This window comes from Centrocercus urophasianus, unplaced genomic scaffold, assembly GCF_019232065.1.
Source record: "Centrocercus urophasianus isolate 14NV4802_14NV808 unplaced genomic scaffold, USGS_Curo_1.0 seq_12, whole genome shotgun sequence".
Taxonomy (NCBI): domain Eukaryota; kingdom Metazoa; phylum Chordata; class Aves; order Galliformes; family Phasianidae; genus Centrocercus; species Centrocercus urophasianus.
Genome location: NW_024884364.1, coordinates 32,279,775 through 32,296,886, shown reverse-complemented (window position 1 = coordinate 32,296,886; position 17,112 = coordinate 32,279,775).

Below are 17,112 nucleotides of genomic sequence, written 5' to 3'. Positions count from 1 at the left end.
CGCCGCGCCCCCGCCGCCCGCCCCCGCCGCCGGCCGCCTCTTCCCCCGCCCGAGAGCCGGGCGGCGAGCGTCGGCGGAGCCGCGGGGCTGCAGGCGGGGCTGAGCGCTCGTTGCGCGGACCGGCGGCCCCGCAGGCTGCCAGCAGCCCCCGGCCCAGGCGGCCGGACCCGGTGCGCGCTGCCTGGCGGCTCCGGCCCGGCCGTGGGCGCGGCGGGCGAGGGGGAGCGGCGGGGGCATGTGGATGTTGGCCGTCGCCTTGCTCCACAGCATCTCGCACGGTGAGCGCTGCCGGCACCGCGGGGCTCCCTGCCTTCCTGGCGGCCGGGGAGGGGAGCGGGTCGCGGTTACGCCTTTTGTGCTGTCCGTGCCGGCGGGAGGAGGGCGAAGCCGCGCGGCGGTCATTGAAAGTCGCTCACCTCGCGGAGGGGCAGCCCCGAGCCGACCCGCGCCGCCGCGCCTCCTCCTGCGGCACGAACCGGGGCTGTCGGGCGGGCACGGAGCGCTCGTGCTGCCCTTCCTCCTGGAAAAGTGCGGAATTTCGCTAAGTGCCGCGTCAGTCCGTCCGAGTGCGCGGAGACCGGTGGGAGGAATCGCATCCTGAGCGTTCGCACCGAGAGATTTCTGCCTTTGACGTTCGGTGTTTCGTCCTTCCATGCTTTCGCCTGACCGTTTCTTTTTCTTCTTTATTTAAATTTGAGACTTCTGAATGATTTTCTTTTCAACGTTTAGCTACTTGCTCAGTGGTAGTATTTTTTTTTTTTTTCTCTTTTTTTTTTCTCCTTGTTCTCTTATGTAAAAATATGCACGGCTAAGCATGACATCATCTGCAAATGTTGAAGAGAGTCAATTATAAAGTTAGCGGGGGGAAATTGGAAGGGAGAAGTGAGAAGGGTAAACCTGACCTGTTTATTTTCTCTTCGTTCTGCAGGCTGCTTCACATACACTTTATGTAGCTCCTGGGTTTTATCTTTTAAATAGCGGATGGGGGTCTTTTGGAACACTTGGGTATGTGTGCCTGAAAGCTGTTGTGGGAAAACGTGTTTAAATTGCGTAACTTTTATTAAGATCTATGTTAGCAGTGCAGTTTTAGGGACAGAAAACCAGTTATGTCATAGTGCGTGATTCCTGCTATTCCGTTCCATTGCCTGCTTCTCAGATTTGAGCACATAGCATTGCCTGCAACACATAACATCCTGACAGTTAAAACAGAAAGATTAAACACACCGTTTCCAGGTAAAGCAGGTGCGAGGGGAAAACGTTTCTTGTATTGAATGGATGGGAGAGAAGCACGGGGCAAAAGTATAAGGTTATTCTGGAAGATACGAATAATTGAGCCTGTGGCAGAAGGTGAGGAATGGATGGTGGCTGAGGGTGCCTTCACATCTCCTTAAGTATATGCTGGATGAGAAAATGCATTGACAGGCATGGCCAGTCCAGCGCAGCTAGCTGGATAGGTCATAAATCAGGAGGTGAATCTTAAGCATGTGTTTGCAGCTATCTTAAAATATTCTCATGTTCCGAGTATTGCTGAATGAAGAGTGATTGAAAATCCCCAAATTTTAAGCTTGAATTTTTTTATTTTTTTATTTTTTATTTTTTTGGCATTTCATCTCATAGTGAGACGACTGCAACAAGTTCTGATGTTAAGGGGTTATTTATTTAATTGCAGTTATGTATTTGTTGTCATCAGGCAGCACTCCATCCTTTCTCTGTCCTTTTGAGGCAGATGCCTCAGATGGAGAGATCTGCTATTAGTGAGACAGAATCAGTCCAAAAGTGTATTCTTTCACCAGTGCTATTCTGTTAAACCTCAATTTGCATAGAAAGGAACCCAGAAATCTTACATTCTTCTTTTTTTTTTTTTTTTTTTTTTTTTTTTTTTTTTTTCAGAAAGAAGAGGCATATGTTTTTATGTCTGCTGTACTGATGCTATAAATGACACAATCTAAGTTAGGCAGTCTCCCTCTCACCCAAAAGGTTTTGAAAATCAGAATGATTTTTGCTTTGTAAGGTTGAAGTGGTATGAAAATTGCTCTCACTCCTAATTTATGAAGTCAATAGCTATTTCTCTAAGTATCCTTGTGTTTTTAGACCAAAGGTGGACACAAATTTGCATTCCAAGTATTTTTCTGTTTCCAGTAGTACAAAATGTAAATGATCCGTCCATCTGCGTAGATTCTGTAGTGGACATGGCAACGTTTACATGCTTGTGGACCCAGGTTACTGAAATAAAATCCCTGCTGTATGATGGCATTTTAAGATAAAAACAGAATACTCAATGGATGGGTCAGTAATCCTTTGCAAACTTGAATGTTTCTGTTTTGACATCATTCCTGATGTCAAAATGTGTATGTATTCAGGATCTTTCTAAAGGCAAATTTTGAACATGGCGCCTACCTTCATGTTAAGTGCTGCTAATAAACAAAGCCAAGTGGTTCAAGTCTTATTTAATTTAAACTACCGGATCAGAGTCACGAGTCAGAGAGCAGTATTTTTAAAGGACTTCAGGTTTTAATGCAGTGTCATATCAGATATGTATCTTCTTGAAGGAAATGACTGCGTATATAAATAGAAATGTCACATATATATTTATTTTCATTATTCTATCTATATCGGTATCTGAACTCCATTGTGTGAGAGGCTGTGTTCTTTTATGACTGTATCTTAGTGTTGGGGGGGGAGGGGGAAGTACTATTGAAGCTTCTACCATTGCCTTTTCTGAACTCCTTAAAAAGCCATGCCGTGTTAGCTTGAAGCACAGGAACATGTATGCTTGGTTTTCAACCATGTCATCTCATTCTGACTTTAATTTAAAAATGTTGTATTTTTCATGTTTGTATTCTGTTTTTCTTTTTTTTTGTTGTTTTTTTTTTTCTTCCCTTTCTGAGCTGGGAGATAGCTTAAAAAATAAATTCACACATTGTAGGTTTAACCCTGTAGTTGTCATCTTGGGCTGTATTTCCACTGAAGGTAATGGAAACTCTCTGAATAACAATAGCAAGCATGGCCCCCATATTTCCCTGCAGTCACTCAGCACAATGCATTTTGTCAAATTAGATATGAATGGTGTTACTGGGTAGGCTTCATGTCTGTAAAGCAGCTTCCTTCTGGGGACAATAAAACACTGACATGCTGTTACATCCAATTAGTATTTCTGGAACCTGAGACAAAACCTTCCCAAATACCCTGTTAAAATTCTTCGATTTTATAAAGGCTTCAGACGGTCAGAGCTGTGAGTTTCTTAAAAATACAGGTAAACAGGTACTGTTAACCAGAAATGCATTGCATCCTTGATGTGTGCATGGGGCGATACAGGCATCAGTGGGAGCTGTGCAGCTGAATTCACCACTTGGAAAACCTGAGTCATGCTCAGCTACAAGCCTGAGCAGTACCTGGAGTTACCTTCAGGATTGCTGTACCTGTGCTGCCTTCTGTTTCTGCACCTACGTGTTCCAGGGGCATGTGCATCCATTAAACCAGCACTGGTGGAGAAGGTCTGCTGTAGCCTGGTCACGGCCAGGAAGAGGGCATTTCCTTGTCAGAGGAGAGAGCAGAATAGGAGAGCAGTCTCCTTCAAATCTCCTGACTGTAATTACTGTGATAAAGTTAGCTCAGAATTAGGGTGTCCTGCTCCAAAATGAGTATCATTCAGCAGGGTTTAATTCTTGGCACAGGTGTGCTGAACCTGTTTGCAGGCTTCTCTCTGGCTGTGTTTCTTTTGTGCTGAGTGCCTGGTGCTGTTATGCCGAAATGAAGGGAGCATCAAGAGATGATCGATGCAGTACAGATAGTACGAAAAATAAACTCCCCCTTAAGCAATTTTTTGTTTGAATCTTTAAGTCCAAAGTGTACCCGTCCCTTTTCCCCCACTATGCCCAGCCATACAGGCTTTCATAGTGCAGCAGAGCACAAAGAAAGGAGCTCAGCACAGAGCTGGGAGCAGGGTTAGCTGGAGGAGGAGCGGGGAGGGCAGCGAGGTGCCAGTGGCACTCTCCAAAGAAAATGGTGACTCAGTGTCAGAAAAGAAATATTTAAGGAAGAGAGCAAATGGTCTCTCAAGTCCTTGTAGAAACATGCTGTGCTGTGTGCATAGCTTATGTAGAATCTCATAGCCAAACCCTCACCTCATATGAGGAGAAATGTCACTGCAGGTGCAGACAGCACTGAGCTCACTGTGTATTCGTGGATGGCACAGCAAAGCCGATTGTGTTTGCAATCCGGTGGAACCCTAGCTACGAACAGCTGTTAGTTCATCACCGATGCCAAACAGAGAAATTTGCGGTAGTTGAGAAAGCGGAGTGCATTGGAGATCTCTATTCCATTTCAAAATAAGCTTTTCTTCCCCTTCGGCCCAGGCTGTGCTCAGGGAGAGATGGAGTCGGGCTGTCGGGAGCGCTGTGCCGAACGGTGCCAGCCGGCGCTAGTGAGCAGCCGCACAACACTAGTGGGCAGCAAACCACACGAGTCTGGCGGCGTTTCTGACAAGCGCTGCAAGTGCACCGTGCCCACAGGAGGGGTTTTGTCTGCATCGTTTTTTCTTTTTCTTTCTTTCTTTCTTTTTTTTTTTTCTTTCAAGTGGTCACCGATCTTTTAACTCGTGGATGCTGTGCCTCCTTTCCATAGGGAATGAATAGCAGATGTGTGTGACAGTGTAAGTATTCTTGGTAACAGTTTAAATTTATTTCTCCAAGTGATAAAACCATAAACCCCGTTAAACAACTCACAGCTCTGCACTGTTTTCCTTTCTTGCTGATTTCAGCGGCGTCGCTTCAATGGTGCTGCATCCAGAAAAGTTTGCAAACTGGTTTCAGTTTTTGTTTGTCCTCAAAAGTAAACTTTATCAAAAGTAACATTTACCGTTAAATGAGATTATCTTGTAGATTTTAATGAGCTGCTGATCCGGAAAGTTCCTCCAGCACATGAGTTTGCGCAAGGCTCTGATTACAGCAGCAGCTGTGCTCAGGTTGGACCTTAACTTTTTGTGTCTCTGCCTGGATCAGTGTCCTCATGAATATGCTGTTTTCTCAGGGGCAGCGATGGTTGGAGTGTGAAAATAATCTCCTTTACCTATTCAGTAAACACTGAAAAGATAACAAGCAAAAAGCTATGAAACTAAATGTCCTTGGGGGAGGGAGGGAGTTCGAGAACTGAATCGAGGAGCAAATTGGGTAGGTTAGAGCTATTTCCATTCCCTTCAGTTTCTTCTAGTGAATGTGTAGAATCAGGGCCTCTTCAGATGTACCGCTCATTTAGCCTCTGATTTCAATTGGAGCACACTGTGGCTCAGTCTGTCAGCCTAGGGCTTTTTCAAATTTTACACTGGGGAATGCATGAATTCCAACTTTCACTTTAAGGACTAGAGATGGCAGAAAAAAAAAATCGTTACATTCACCTTTATTATTCTAAGGTACAATTATTGGATTTTCTTTTTTTTTTTTTTTTTAAATTATTTCTTTTGAGTTACTGAAATGAAAAATATTTTAAAAAATCCATTTAAGCAGTGCAGGGCTTTAGATCAGAATACTCAATTATTTCAAGGTGAATGTGTAGGTGTATGCAGTTAAATTACTTGTTTCACAATATAGTTTGAGATATTTCACAATTCTTTTTTATGCAGCACTTCCTTTTCTTTTAACTTGTGAAATCAATGAAATTAAAATTTCAAACAATTTTGTTATTATTCAGAAGAACCTTATCAGTCTTCATGTGCATTTCTTTAAACAACTACTATTAAAAACACAAACAACACAAAAGACATATTTTATAAAACCCTATCACAACACAGTATTACAGAATGCTGAAGAGAACCTCTTTAAGAACAAACCATGGATTCAGGGCGAATACAAGGAAACATTTCTTCTTAGCAGTTTCTTCTGAGCAAGAGCAGTGAGGCAGTGGCACAGGCTGCCCAGGGAGGTGGTGCAGCCACCGTCCCTGGAGGTGTTCAGGAGCCGTGTGGATGTGGCACTGAGGGACGTGGGCATGGTGGGGGTGGGCTGATGGTTGGACCAGATGGTCTTAGTGTTCTTTTCCAATCTGGGTTTTAATAACTTTTTTTTTTTTTTTTTTTGTACTGCTGTTGACTAATAAGTTTTTCTTATCTAATAAGGCTTGGTTTTTCTTTTTGGTCTGTTAAAATATTGGAATATTCATCGGAAAAAGAAAAACTAGAGTTCACTAATCTACATTTAACATAATGGAGTGGGCAACAAATGTGCTGATATGATGATGTTTATCAAGGAAGGGGAGAAAAGTAAATGAATGGACGGACAGGATGACAGAGATGAACAAGTCTTCCTGTTCAAGCTATTTTTACTTAGAAGGCAGGGAATAAGATTTAGGTCTGAGCCAGCAATCTTATTTATAGAAAGAAATGTTATAATGCAAAGGCTTTGAGAGTCACCTCCATAGTAAACACCAGCCTCCCTGGAGCTCACTGGTAATTGAAGGAGGGAGCAGCCTGGTGACCCAAGCTGCTTTGCTGATGTGCTCCTACTGAAGCTTCCAGATGGATGGAACCTGTGTAGGCCAACGCATGGCCCAAGAGCCTGTCTGAAAATAGCTTCCTGGTGCTTGTCAGTGCAGCAGATGCAAGGGCATGGATGAGGAAATGGAAGTGTCTCACCTGAGAAATTGTTTAACAGATTAATATTCAAAACCTTTATGTGCATGCCACTGTAGAGCAAAATACCAGCCATTCTGCTCGTGGGGATCTAAGTCTGGTATGTCGGGAATACAGTTCCTTCTGATATCTATATCTATATTCATATATTGTTTGTCATTGCTTAAAAGCTACTGCGTATGAAATTTCTGGCACTTGTTCTGCTGTCTAAGTATGTGGATGCTATTTTCTCCTAATTAATCACATGGTAATCCCATGAAGATTTATGGCTTAAGATTTCTGTTTGTACTAGGCTAAAAAATTATTTTCAGTAACCTCCTGTCATCTGAAGAAATTTTTTGAGAAAGTTTTGAGGAGCCCCTCCAATTTCTTAAGAATATCAGGAACATGATCCTGAAAGGACCACGCATCTTTTAGTACAACTGATACATAGTTATGTTGCACAGTGGCTTCAAATAGTCATTTATCTATGTAATCTGCTCACAGTGATCTTGTAGATAAGATCATTGGGCTGCTCTGTTTGTATAAAAATCTGTTTGCATGAAATTCTTGCATATGGTTTTGTCAGGCGGTCACTTATGCTAAAACTGTTTGCCTCCTCCATTTTTGAGTGGTCCCACTTTATAGGTGCCACAGAATTAAATGATTTGCTGAAAGTTGTCTTGGAAGAAAGGGTTTACTTTTGCATATTTTCAGTTCTGCTCTTCAGAAACACTTTTGTGATAATGTGTTGTTCAGTCTCTGAGAGATTTAGTAGTATGGAGTTCAATTACTAAGTACAAGACTTTCACATACAGGTCTTGTTTAACCTGGCAGGGAAGGCTAGATGGGACAGTGAAATTCACAGGCTTGGAGGAAGCCAGATGTTGTTGTTAAAGTGTGTGCTGGACTGAAAGAATCGTGGTAGGATCTGAGTGCACTGAAATGCGGCTTGATCACTTTCTTTTTTTTTCAGATCCCAGGAAGGAGATGACAGAATGCAAGCTCTGGCTTTTGCTAAACCCACTTGCATGATTGTTTAGTTCACCAGAAATCTTTTTTTTTTTTTTTTTTTTTTTTTTTTTTTTTTTTTTAAAGTGAAACTGAAAGCATAAAGGAATTCCTTGGGATTTTCAGTGTAGCAGTTGATATTTGGGATTTTGGTCCTGATTTGGGCAAAAAAACCTCCTGAATGCATAAAGTCAGTCTTTCGAAAACTAAAAGATGGATGTGTGGCAGGCTGTTAGACTTCTGTCTTGACCTAAGGACAGGGGAAGTCCTTGACTTTTTTCTTATGAAAAGCTGATTCTGATTTCTCTGATTTGGTGGAAAAGGTGTCATTTACAAAAACAAGGCTCTAGACTTCAGTTTTAACAGAAAGGTTTAGTGTGGTTCATAATCTAGAACGTTTTACATGACAGCACATTCTACAGGTGACTCTACTCTTTTCCTCTCACTAGGTTGCTTTTCTGTGGAATAAAAACAGTTCATGCATTCTGGAAAAGAGAGTTGAACCACAGTTTAGATTGCAACTGCAGTTGAAAAGCATGCAGCCAGACATTACTATGTCATGGTATGAAGTAGTTAGCGTGTAAGACTATCACAGAAGTCCACGTTGCCTAGACATGTCAATAAAGCTTTTGGCATAATACAGTGATCCTAGAAGTCTGGAGTAATGATCTGCATTATACTAGTTCATGCTTTCAGCTGTACATATTTTGGAAGCTTCCTTTTGTACCTTTCTTCCTTTTTTTGTTGTGTAACTCTCAAAGATTCCTCCTCAACTCTGACAGTGTTTCTGACAACTGCTTTGTGTAGGCATTCTAGAGAGCAGATATTTACCATTGCAAGGTGGAAAGGGAAGTGAAGAAAATAAGGCTCAATTCACTGTAGGACTTGGGTGATGAGAAGTGCTTGCTATGTTTTACTGTGACATCAGATGTGGCTGGAGCTTTTTTGTTTCGGCTTTGTATGTGTGTGTACATATATAAATATAAAATGAAAAATGGATTCTTAAGGGGGAGGTAAGGAAAAGGGTCTGAACAGGATTTTTAGTGGGTAGGATGAGAAAAGGAAAAAGGAGAGCTTTGGACTTCATAGAGATCTAGACAGCATTGAAGGAGGTATGATGAGAAGAGGAAAGGCACTCAAAGCCTGAACCCCTGAACAGCAGGAGAACAGTGTCTACAAACCAACTCTGAACTGGGCTCCTTATTGTGAGTGGCTTTGAAGTCTCTGTGCTTTATGGTCTGCAGTGGGGAAGGCACACTGATCCTGCTCCCCTGCAAGCAAGAGCTGTGGGTATGGTACTCTACAGCTTGTGGCCTTTGGTCTCTCCAGTGCTGAACCCCATGACCCATCCTGTCTCCTGGTCTTTGCCAGGGGGGAAACAGGTGCTCCATATAGGTCTGCCTTTGTGACCGTCTTTGTGCCCTCCACCTACCTGTACTTAGGTTTTTCTACAGTTTGTATCTGCTCATGTTGTTTCAGCTGTGATTTAGACTTAATGTGAGGCCAACAGTCCTTTCTCCCTCATTATCTTTGTAGTTATTTGTATTTATTTGGATAGTGAAAATATTCCTCCTGTCCCTAAAAGTTTATCAAATGAGACAACAGATGGATTTGAAGAAGCGAGGGAGATCAAGGACAAAAAGCAATCCTGTGAATGTCAGTACAGCTGTAGGGCAGGAGGTGTGAGTCCCATCTGAGCAAAGGAGAGACGAGCTGAGCTGCTTTATTGGGCAGGAGGGAGATAATTAATCCTCAAAAAAAGAAGCTGAGCTGTCAGACTTTCTGAAGAGCTCTGGCAGTTGTGATTTGCTGTTGCACTGGAGGAGGCTGCAAGCAGATTTAGCACAACGGGGACTGCTCATCATGTGTGCCCAAGCACAGGCCCTGCTCCTTGGGCCCTCGTAGGCTGCAGGGTCTTGGTGGTCACTGCATGCAGAGGACAACTTCACAGATATGGTGGGATCACAGCTTGAAGTAAGGAATGAGGATTTTTTGTTGGTTGTTTGCTTTCCTAAGGCCTTGTCTTTTAGCCTTTTGCCATCTATCCTAGTCTGTAGTAAAATCCTGACCAAACTCATTTCTTTCTCCCCTGATTTTCACCTTCAATTTGTGTGATAATGTGGAGCAGTGCAACTTCGGAGAGATATGGTAAAGTGGTAAATGCATTGGTAAAGTGCCGCATGCATTCAAGATGAGTTTGCTTTTCTGGTGACAGAGGGAGAGGCCTGTTTGTATGTCCTAGCTAGTGACCAATAGGTAACTCTCTGCTGTGCCCTTGTGTGGCTCATCTGGAATACTGAGTCCAGGCCTGTGTTCCACAGTACGAGAAAGATCTGGAGCCATTGAAGTGAGTCCAGAGGAGGCCACAAAGATGCTAGAGGGCTAGAGCACCTCTCCTAGGAAGAAAGGCTGAGAGAGCTGGGCTTGTTGAGCCTAGAAAAGAGAAGGCTCCAGGGAGACCTCATTGTAGCCTTCCAATATTTAAAGTGAGCTTATAAACAAGAGGGAAATCAACTTCTAACATGAGTAGATAGTGATAGGACAAGGGGAAATGATTTTAAACTAAAACAGGGGAGATTTAGATTAGATGTCAGGGGGAAATCTTTCACTGAGAAAGGGTGGTGAGGTGCTGGCACAGCTGCCCAGAGAAGCTGTGGTGCACCATTCCTGAGGTGCTCAAGGCCAGGCTGGAAGGGGCCCTGGGCGGCTGAGCTGGATGGGGGGCAGCCCTGCCCATGGCTGGGGTTTGGGGTGGGTGGGCTTTGAGGTCCCTTCCAACCTTAAGCCATTGTGTGATTTTATGATTCAAATGTGAAGGCAGTGCAGAGGAAAAGAGAGGCCCATCTGAAGGCACTGTAGCCATAGCAGTTCAGTGCACATTATGTTCAAAAGTTAGTCCTAGTGGATAAAAGTAATTACAGCATTCTTACTGCATTTCAAAATATGTTTTTGTAGAACAGAAAAACACTGAGTTTTACTAATTACGAAGGGAGCTAATGAGTTTTTGAAAATATTTCTTTTCAGCTCCATAATAGTAGCTGTTCACTGTTTACTTTTGAGAAATTTTGAGAAGTTTGGATCATTACATAGTGCTTATATTTCAGCTGTGTTTAAAGACAACAAAATGACACGTTTTACCTCTATATAATGTAATTACTCTTTCCCCATATCATCCCTATTGCTTTCAGTCCTTGATCTGAACACACGTTGGAGAAGGGGATTAAAGTTGTCTGATTACCTAAGCTCTGGCATTTCTGAAGGCCAGTGCATTTGGCTTTGTGCTGAGAGAATTTCATTGAAGATAATTAGTACATATAAAATAGCTAGCTAGTGGAGATTGAAAGAATTATGACATGGCACTGAGCTGCTGCTCTCATAAGATTAGAAAATGGAAGAAATGGGGAGCTATTCTGCTGATATGATCGGAGCTTGCTGCCACTTGGCTCAGGACTGCTGTCCTTCCACAGAGCAGCAGCGGGGAGAGGTTTAGAAAGGGGTTTGGTGGGATCACAAAATCATGTATGTTGGTGAGTTCATCAAGACTGTTATGTAGTCTACCTAGACTTCAGCAAAGCCTTTGACATTGTCTCCCATAGTATTCTAGAGAAGCTTGCAGACCATGCCTTGGACAGGTACACTCTGCTGGGTAAGGAACTGGCCTGAATGGCCTAGAGAATGGTGGTATGTGGAGTTAAATCCAACTGGTGACAGGTCATGAGTGGTGCTTCCCAGGGGTCAGTACTGAGGCCTGTCCTGTTTAATATCTTTATTGATGGCCTGGATAAGGGCATTGAGAGCACCCTCAGTAAGTTTTCAAGCAACACTAAGTTGGCTGGAAGTGTTCATCCTCCAGGGGGTAGGAATGCCCTATAGAGACATTTGGACAGTCTGGATTGCTGAACTGAAGCCAATAGGATGAAGTTCAGCAAGATCAAGTGCCGGATCCTGCACTTTGGCCACAACAGGCCAAGGCTCCAGTCAGTACTTGGGGTAGAGTTGCTGGAAGTCTGTATAGAAAGAATGGATCTGGGGGTGTTGGCCAACGCTCTGCTGAACATGAGTCAGCAGTGTGCCAAGGTGGTGCAAGGAGGTGATCGTCCCCCTGTTGTCAGCACTGATGAGGCCACACCTCAAGTGCTGTGTTCAGTTTTGGGCTTCTCAATAAAAGAAAGACATTGAGGCCCTGGAGTGTGTTCAGAGAAGCAATGAAGCTGGTGAGGGGTCTAGAGCACAAGCCTGGAGCTGAGGGAACTAGGATTGTTCAGTGTGGGGAAGAGGAGGCTCGAAGGAGAAGTTATTGGTGAGGTGGGGGTCAGCTTCTTCTCCTGCATAATTAGTGATAGAACAAGAGGAAATGGCCTCAAATTGCATCAGGAGAGATTCTTTTGGACATTAGGAAAAATTTCTTCTCTGAATCAGTGGTGAGGTAGTGGAACAGGCTGCCAGGGAGGTGGTGGTGTCACCATCCCTGAAGGTGTTCAAGAGGCATTTAGATGTTGTACTGAGGGATATGGTTTAGTGGAGAAATACTGGTGGGAGATACATGGTTGGACTGGATGATCTTGGAGGTCTTTTCCAACCATGGTGGTTCTATGATAAGACCAAGTATTTACTTACGCTAGAAGTCCAGTGCTAAACCATGTCCCTAGTATAGGTGGTGGTGGTTATCTTGTGTGCCATCCTGTCTCTGACCATGGCACCATCTCAGATTGTGTTACTAGCTCTATGTTACTCCTCTGCCATTTTGTTATATTGCGTGTTTTCGTGAGGTGAGACAGAATCTCCCGACTTTGTTTTTAAGTTATGGCTTAGAAAGAAACATGCTAGATAGTAGAACAGCTAAACAGTAGAACAGTAGAACAGCTTAAGATATTTTAAAAATGATGATTTTTTTTATTTTTTAGTAAAATTACATTTTAATTAAATGGAGTCCATGTATGCTGGTATATGATCTCTTTCTTTGAGCTGGCAATGCTTGCAGGATGGTTGTTCTACCTTTATGCTAGTGAGAAACTAATTTATTTCCTGTTATTAATTCATCTACCAGTCACATCTCTTATTAAAAGCATGACAGTGCCTTAAAGTGGTATACTATTGATCTGTCACTTCACTTCTGAGTTGTTGTTTTTTTGGAAATGTCACCTGCAGTGGAAAGCTGCATACTACACTTCTGAGAGTTTCCAGGCTGTGCACACTGATTGCAGGTAACAAGGTGCCCGGTGCAGAGAAATCCTAGGTCAAACTGGCCCTGTGCCTTAATTGGTTACCTTGTGTTACTAATGTGCAGTCATTCCTAGAAGGCTGAAGGGTTATTAGTATAGCTTTGTAACAGCAGAATAATCAATTTAATTTAGCTCATATTTGAGCCTGTATGATCTGGCATTTTTAAAATGTAAGCAAGCAGCTCATCATTTTGATTTCTCGTATAATATTGAAGGAATTTTTGTCCAATTTCATTTGTATATGTTGCAGTTCATCATGTTTAAATATTTTTAGCATCTGGAAGAGAAATCTATTTGAAAAGATAAAAGGTTATTTTAAAGAATGATTCAATTTATGTAGAAATTCAAACAAAAGACACCTCCTAAGATCTTTTCCCCCCACCATTCTGTTTCCTCCCTCCCTCCTTCCCACACAATCTTCCTGGTTTCCCTCTGCCCATGCATCTCTTTTTCTGTTTAATCTCCAGACAGAAGCGTCATTTGATTGCTTTGATTGTTTGGGTACAGATCAGGATAATTTTCTGGTCTGCTCAGATTTTTGTTTTTGAATGGCGATGTGATTTTACCAGGAAATCCAGACAATATTAGCCAGAACAGTTCTCTTAATATCTCTTTTTGTTCCCGTTCTTCCCTGCCCTAAGCCAAAAAGCCCAGTAGTGCTGGTTTAGACTAATTACTTCAAACATGGTTTGCAAAAGAACATTAATGCTTTGTCATATCTCTGAAGGTCATCTAAGTGACCTAAACATTAACGTGGGAAACTCTTGGGGGAGGCAGCAAGGGATGATTATAATGGAAACACTGTTGGCTAAAATGTGTGCTTATGCTCAAGTCTTCATCTGGCAAAGGACAGTGGAGCGTTTTTGGTTGCATCTGAATAAGCTATAGTTTGCAGATTCATCTTTAGCATCTTCCATGCTGGAGAACTGTGTGTGATCCAGGAGTACTGAAACTGCTCCTTCAGCACTGCAAACCACAATTTCCATTGCGTTTTACGAAGGAAAAAAATAAATCTGTGCATGATCTCTCATCATTAAAATGTGCTGGGTGCTCAAGGTGTTTCTTCGTCTGTTCCTCTAGCAGCTTTTCCCCTCAAGTGATTATGTTAATTAGTGTTTGATCAGATGATTAAATTATAATTCGATTAATCCTGTGCGCTAAACGCTCTGAATGCATTTCCATCGCCTGAATGCCTTGTGCTTAAGCGTTCATGTTTGCAGCGTGATATGAAGCTCTTGCCTTTTCCCGTACCTAATGGATTTTCTGTTTTAAAAGCACAAAAGTTCCCTTTGACATTAGGAAACAGAGGAGTGGGCTTTTTGTTTCCTACTGAATAGGATGAGAAATATGTATGTTTCCTGCTAGATGTACTGAATATTTCTAAGGATTAAAAAAAAAAGAAAAAAGAAAAAAAAAAAAGGATCCAAGCTGTTTTTCTGTTAAAATATGCACCTCATGATTCATTCACAATTTTCCAAGGCAAAAACTGTGATATAGCTAAATCTTCTATCTTCTAATAATTCTCCCACTTTTAAAGCTGGAATATACGTTGGTCCAGAAGTCTTTCTCTACTACAGAGCATATTGGAACGTGTGTGTTTGTGTGAGAGAGAGGGAGACTGGGAGAGAAGGTTGTTTTTCCTTCTGCAACTTACTTTCTCTTTCCTTTTCATCCAGGTTTATTTTTACGTGTCATCTATACAAGACAATCTCCGTCAGGAGTGTAGAACACAGAACACACAGAATTTATAACCTTGGTGCCTCTCCAAAGCAAATGCTTAGCAGCAACATTGCTTTCTTTGTCTTTGGGGTCCTGTGTTTTTAGGTTATTTCACATGACTAGGAGAGGAGAAAAACAACAACTTTTGAAGCAGAGGTATTTCACACAATCACAGAATCAGAATCACAGAATGGCCCTGGTTGGAAGGGACCTCAAGGATCATGAATCTCCAACCTCCCTGCCAGAGGCAGGGCCACCAACCTCCCCATTTAATACTAGACTGGGCTGCCCAGGGCCCCATTCAACCTGGCCTTGAAAACCTCCAGGGACGGGGCATCCACAGCCTCTCTGGGCAGTATTAAATATAAATAGGTATTATATATCTAGATGTGCTAACTGACCTCTCCATTTTTGCAGAGGTAGGATGCTGTCTGAAAAACAGTGGCTGAGTTTGGAAAAAGATGCTAAATTTAATATTTTATTTTATTTTATTTATTTTTTTTATTTTTTTTTATTTTTTTTATTTTTTTTTATTTATTTTTTTTTTTTCCATTCTACAGTAAAAAAAACCCATCACCACCACCAAAAAGCAACAACAGCAAAAAAACAGCGTAGTGTATCCTCCCTCCCTCCCTTCCTTCCTCTCCTCAATTTTCCTCAGGGGAAGTATGAGACAGATTGAAAATAAGGTTGCCAAGACCAGTCTAGAGGGATTTGGCTTTGCTGTACCCCAGGTGTGGGAAGGTAGAGAAAGGGAATAGGGATGTAAAGGATGTTTTCACTCTTCCTCCCTTTGTTTGCCTTAAAAGCTGTCAGGGATTCATAGCAATCCTGTAACATCTTGTTTTACTTCTTTCAGCCTGTTTAGCAAACAGTTTCACCTGTGAGATGACTAACATGTTACACTGTGTTATCAACTATGAAACAAGATGGCATAAATGAGTGTCCATAACAGGCGGTAAAGCAGCTTTGTATGGTCTTAAATGCACAGCCGTGTAGCAGTGACTGAATATTAAGATCTTGTCAGGTTTATAGTTGAAGAATACTTATGTCTTGTCAATGAATTGATAATGTCAGCCTCATTGTTTGCGAGCAGTCCTACCCTGTTAATCTGTCTTTCTCCCTTGGCTTTCTGATGCATGATTTTGCTTTGGATAGTCAAATGTATATCTCAGGCAATTGTCCCACTTGCTTATGTCCCCCAACCAGACTGTGGGCAGATGTTCATGCTGTAAACATCTGTGCAGATTTAAGGAGTTGCAGCCTATGGATGCCTACTGCTGCCTGGCTGGGAGGTGTAATAACCCCTGCAGGTTACCCCTAGAGTAGTGGTTTATATGAATGCTTCCCGTTCTATTTCAGTAACAGGCCAGATTAATGCAAACCTCCTGTTCTAAATTGCAGCTGATACAGTTGTCTGTAAGCAGAACCACACACATGAATCACTCTGCTGTCATAGCCATGTGGGGTTAGAAAACTCCATCTGGAAAGCAGTGATGAGTAGCTGGAGGCAGTAATGCCTTCAACCGATTCAGATAAATAGATCTGGAAGCGGGCTTGTGTCAACATACCCATTTTAGAACTGAAAGAATTAGGCTAAGCTGAATTAAGGCTCTAATTCTAAATGAAAGTGCTAGCTTAGGTTGCTGCTTAGCTCATTCTTCTTTAAAGTTTAATTTCAGATTCGTTTCCTGAGTTTCCCCATGTGGACAGGTCCTTGGACTCTGCCTAGCCTTGAGTAAGCTACTTAAGCTTGTGACCTGAGGATGTTACTGTAAAATAAGCTAAACTGTGTGCAAAGCAGACTAGGTATTCCATGTGAACTAGTTGTATGCCTACTCTTTCTTTATGGAAAATGCCCTTCGTGTGATCTTCCTTATCAGACAGACATCAACCTTGTAACAGTGATCTTAGATTAGGGCAAGAATATTCAGGCAAAATGGCTGTGGAGATTGAGGTGCTCCCAAATAGTCTGTACTTCATCTGTACTTCATCTCCTTATCTGTGTGGTGGGAATACCTTCTATGCCCAACTGGCAAACCTGCCTTTGGGTGACTATAAATATTCTTAGCTCTTCTGAATTACAGATGCAGAGCAGTTCATATTCTGCAACATGCACACCCTGTTGAAAATGCCATCTCTGTGTGACTGAGTAGTCCTTACTTTCTTTCCCTGGCAAATTCACATGCTGATAATCTAGCAGTAGAGGTCAGTACTGATTTGCATTGGAGAAGCAAATCTAAGGTAATGAGGAAGAGGTAACTTCTCCTAACCTACAGAATACAAAAATACACTTTCTTCTTTGTTAATGGTACTCCCTGCTTAAATCATGTTTTCCCGTGATGCTTTCATATGAAAACTGATAGCAGTGAAAAGGATGGATCCTCAATAGCTGTTGCTGTTTTGGGCATATAATCTTTTCTTAAGTAAATGGAGCTCTGCTTTGAAAGTACCTGGGCAGTAGTTTGCCTGGTTTCCTACCTTCAAATAGTTAAAAATAATAAGTAGTGATAGGTTTTTTTTTTTTTTTTTTTTTTTTTTTTTTTTTTTTTTTTTTTT